Source organism: Lycium ferocissimum, chromosome 8, assembly GCF_029784015.1.
Source record: "Lycium ferocissimum isolate CSIRO_LF1 chromosome 8, AGI_CSIRO_Lferr_CH_V1, whole genome shotgun sequence".
Classification (NCBI taxonomy): Eukaryota; Viridiplantae; Streptophyta; class Magnoliopsida; order Solanales; family Solanaceae; genus Lycium; species Lycium ferocissimum.
The window spans coordinates 47,268,489-47,274,032 of NC_081349.1; positions in this window are offsets into that span (position 1 = coordinate 47,268,489).

Sequence of the window (5,544 nt, forward strand, 5' to 3'; positions counted from 1 at the left end):
ATTTTGCATACACCTCCCGAGCCTGAAGAACTCTAAGAACGGCATGTAAATGATCCGCATGTTCTGCTATAGATCGAGAATGTACCAAAATATCATCAATGAATACAACGACAAACGAATCCAAGAAAGGCCTGAATACGTTGTTCATATGATCCATGAATACCGCTGGACCGTTAGTCAACCCTAACGACATTACTTGAAATTCAAAATGCCCATATCTGGTTCTGAAGGCCATCTTCGGGATATCTTTCTTCTTAACTCTCACCTAGTGGTACCCCAATCGAAAAATCTATCTTGGAGAACCATTTGGCACCCTGCAATTGATCAAATAAATTATCGATCCTTGGAAGAGGATACTTGTGCTTTATCATCACATTATTCAGTTGCCTGTAGTTGGTACACATCCGCAAGGAGCCATCTTTCTTCCTTACAAATAGTACAAGTGCTCCCCACGGCGACGAACTATGCCTGATAAAGCCCTTCTCAAGTAAATCCTTCAACTGCTCCTTCAACTCCCTCAGTTCTGCAGGAGCCATTCTGTAGGGAGGAATAGATATGAGCTTAGTATCCGGCAATACGTCAATGGAAAAATCAATTTCCCGTTCTGGTGGAAGGGCTGGAAGCTCATCTGGGAATACATCTGGAAACTCATTCACTACTAGAACAGATTGAAGAGTCGGTGGCTTCGCTTCCGTATCTCGAACCCGGACTAGATGATAAATACATCCCTTAGCAATCATCTTTCTTGCCTTGAGATAGGAAATAAACCTACCTCTCGGAGATGCTGTATTACCTTTTCATTCTAGAACTGTCTCTCCAGGAAACTAGAAACAAACCATCTCTATTTTACATCAACATTTGCATAACAAGAAGCCAACCAATCCATGCCCATAATGACATCAAAATCTACCATATTTAACTCAATTAGATCTGCCATCGTATGACGATCACAAACTATAACCACACAGTTTCTATACACTCGGCTAGCTATAATGAGGTCACCAACGGTCGTGGACACTTTCATGGGTTTAATTGGTTCAGGTTTCACTCCAATTCAGCCGGCAATATAAGGAGTAATATATGACAATGTAGACCCTGGATCAATCAATGCATACACATCATGAGAAGCTACCGATAATATACCTGTAACTACATCCGGTGAAGACTCGAGATCTTAGCGCCCAGCTAGTGCATAAATACGGTTCTGAGGACCGCTCGAGTTGGACGCTCTTCCTCTACCTCTGCCACAGCCTGTCGGTGTTTGTGAACCCTTTCCCAGGGGCCATACGGATGATGAAGAACTGATTGTTGATCCTGTGGGCTGAACCATACTTTTGTCACCTCTCAATTGACAATCACGCATCATATGGCCTATCTGACCGCAGGCATAGTAAGCATCTGAACCAAAATGGCACTGTCCCGAATAAAACCTATCACACTGACTGCACCGTGGTAAGGGTAGCCTAATCTGACTGGAGCCACCCCTGTACTGAGAACTCGAAGCTCTAAAACTCTGGCCTGGACCAGAATAAATAGGATGGTCAAACCTCTTACCTGCGAACCGCGGAGGTATGCTAGCTGCTGAATAGCCGGAGCATCTGGAATACCGTTGCCTCTGGCTTCTCCCAAACTCCCTAATGGTGCTTGAGGATCTAGCCCTCTTGCTATAATCCCTTTTATGTTCCTGGTCACTCCCCCTATGTCGCTGCCATTCTTCTAAATTCTGGGTATGGGCTTGGATGAGGGAAATATCCATTCCGTCTTAAAGTGAGGCCGTCAAACACTCACCAATCAAATATGGTCCTAATCCATTTACTAACCAATGGACGCGATCCCCCACGTCAGCTACTATAGTGGGAGCATATCTGGCCAAAGAATTAAAATGAAGATTGTACTCCCGAGCACTCATATTCCCTTGCCTCAGATTTAGGAATCTATCAGTCCTGGCCCATCGAATCTTTGGCAGTAGATAGTATCGGAGAAAAGTATCTACGAATTCTTGTCATACCGGTGGAGGTGCATTCGCCTCTCCAGAAGACATCCAAGTATTGTACCAATTAACAGCTACATCTCGCAATCTATAAGAGGCCAACTCTACCAACACCACATCTGAGGCATGCATTACCCGTAGTGTTCTCAGCATCTCGTCTATAAATTTTCGCAGGTCCTCATCCGGTTTTGACCCAAAGAATTCTTGTAACACCCCGTAAATTTGGGTTAGGTGTGAAAGTGTAAAACTATTAATAAGTTGATATTTTAGCTATATTAATCCATTCAGGATGAATTTGGGTGATAAGCAGCCGTTTTGAAGTCAACCCAAATAGTGAAGTTTGCAAGAGTTCTCAAACTCGTCTAAATTTCAGTAGGTCTGACTTCTATGCCAGTTTCGTGAAAATATGTTGGGAATTTGGGAAACCTTCCTCAATAAAAGTTGTAGGTCTTCAAAATAACTTTCCAACGGTAGGTTGCCTAGCTCTAACAAAGCTCTGTGCTAGGAGTTATGCCTATTTTACTGAGCATCATCTGTGCAGTGCGAAAATTAGGCGTGCGCGGCGCTCTAGGGGCGGCGCCCCAAGCCAAATTTCCAGCAAACTCAAAATTTTGACGCCGTAAAAATGGATACACTGCGTGCGACACCCCGGGCGATGCACCAGGCCATTTTACGCCTGAAATGATTTTTCCCGAAATTTATAAAAACCTAACTTCGTTATATTCATTCCCACTTTGTTTTGGATGACTTTTTTAGAGGAAACTACCCTAGGGTTTCCCCAAAACATATAAGGTGGGTTCTTGATCAATTCCCATCATTACTTCATCAATCTAGCATCAAATTAACACTAGTTCATCTTTCAAAAACCCTAGATTCTTGAAATCCAAGAAAGAGAGGAAGAAAGGGACGTTTGGAGGCGTTGAGATTCCTTCAATAAGGTATGATCCTTGACTTTTCTAATGTTATTGAAAGGGTTTAGACTAGTAGAGGTTATCCTATGGGATAAGAATCCATGATTGATTCATGAAGTGTTCAAGAACACATTCTAGACATAAAAACCCTAGTTTTTCTATAAAGGGGGTATATGGGTAGAATTAGATTAAAGCTCTAATATTTCTCATCTAAAACCATTGTAGTGTGATTATTGAATCTTGGAAAGTGCGTTTGAGCAGGATTTGAGGTATGTCTAGATTTTTCCAAAAACCTTTCTTGAAGTATGTCTATGTTTTAAAATTCGTCTTTTCAAGTATGTCTACTTTTGAAGTACGTTTATATTGTGAAAGCATGATTTGTATTTGAGAATCCTTCCTTGATTGTTTGTATAAGCTATAACTCTTGTTTGGTAAAAGTTCTTTTGGAATTAAAGATGATTTCTTTTAGACAAGGTCATGCGTGTGTAGGGTCAAGCCCGCATCGAATCTTATATGAACTATACTACTTTGTGAAACTCGTTCTTCCCATTATTGGATGATTGAACCCTGTGAAACTCATTTTTTTTCCCGTTGTTGGATGATTGAGCTCATTTTTCTAAAGGTTGGACCTTAAACTTATTTTGCTATTGAATGGATTTCTTGAACTTGAAAATTGAATAAGATATTTGAATAAGATTCTAAATCGGTTATAACTTGAAATGCCTCTATTTTGAGATGATGACTTGAGAAGTGAGATTCGTCTCTAAGCCATGATTGATGATTCGGTAATATGCCATGATTTGTATTTTGTTTGTGTTTAGGCCTGTATGGGCAAGCTGTGCTAGTCCAGAGGACGATTAGCCGTTATGAATCCTAACGTATTGATACGAGTATTACTGTGTCAGTCCAGAGGACGATTGACCTTCGTTGCTTCCTAGCTTGGAGTATCTATTGTTGTGCTAGTCCAAAGGATGATTAGCCGCCCTATCTTCCTAGACCGGAGTATCTATGGCTGTGCTAGTCCAGAGGACGATTAGCCTCCGTCGCTTCCTAGCCCGGAGTATCTATTTCTATGCTAGTCCAGAAGACAATTAGCCTCCGTGGTTTCCTAACCTGGAGTATCGATTGATTGATCGGCTTGGTGAGTGGCTTGTTTCGTACTTTGATTGCCTGGTGAGTGGCTTATTTCGTATCTTGTTGCACAATGGGTGGCTTGCGGTGATAGTGAATTCGTAAGTGAAATACTTAGACTGGTAAATGGTAAGGAGTTAAGTTAATGTGTCCTTCGTTGTTAAATTCTGTGATGACTCTTCAATGTATCTGACTTACTTTATTCCTGGGTTTGAAACTGCTATTTTCATTGGTATCATTTTATTAATTTTATTCATCATATCTTGTTTTGTTAACTATTGCCCCTTAGACACTCACTGAGTACCCAATACTCAGGCATACCATTGTTGTTTTTGATCGTATGTTAGGTATCATTGAGGAGCAGGTTCGTGATACGCCGACTTAAGAGAACTTGCTGCTTTCAAGACTATTTGGTGAGCCCACATAATTGTTCGTGGGGCACCATTCTATCTTTACATTGTTTTCGTATTTTAGTTTCGGGCTGCGTCCCGATGTTTTTAGACACTCTTTATTATCTTAGAAGCTCCATAGATAGTATATATTCTTGTGGGTAGTTGTCAAGTTGTTTAACTCTTGGGCACGTGATACGTTTGATTTAGTTTTATAATATTAAAGACTTCCGCTAATTTAATACATATCTCATGATTTGTTTTGAATTTATCTTGTAAACTGTTGGAGGTGATTATTGAACCTGGCGGGTTCAAGTGTTATTATTGCACTTTTAGGTTCTTCCGATATTGTTCATGACATCGGATGTCGTTCACGTCTAGGGTGTGTTATACCCCGTATTTTTCGCGTTCGGATAATTTGAGATAATTGTGGCAAGTTAAGGACAAGATTATAATTTGACTTTGTTTGGTACATAAGTTGGTTATGAAAATTTTGGATGTGAAAATATGAGGAAAGGCTAGGGGTAAAATGGGAAATTTACAAAGTGGCTCAAGGAAATATTATGAAAGGCCAAGGGCAAAATTGGAATTGGCAAATTATTTGTTCATGAAAAAAAAAAAGAAAGAAAAAAAATAAATAATAAGGGGCATGTGCCATGCACATGGGTGTGTGCCATGCACATGAACCCTTAATAAAAATAGCACATGGATGAAAAGAATTCATCCATGCTCATTTAGAAATTTCGAAAAGTTGAAGAAAAAAAAGAAAGAACAAGGAGAAAGGAAACCATGGCCATTCGGCCAAGATGGTGTAATTTCCATGAAATCTTGTTCAAAAAATTATTTTCTTGTGGTTTTCATACTAATTCAAGGTCCCTTTACAACTTGGCGTGGTTGTTTTGGAAGATTGAGTTCTTGTTTCTTCAATTCAACACTTGAGGGAGTGAAGAAGTTGGAAGGAAAAGGTAAGAATTCATCCCTTCTATTTATGTTATGAAGGTTTGTTTGTGTTGTAGTATATAGAAATGAGTAGAATATATAGAAATATGGAAGTTTGCAAAGTAGAAGTGCATGTGTGCATGTGGCCGAAAATATGCAATGTTGTATAGTTAGGATGAGTTGA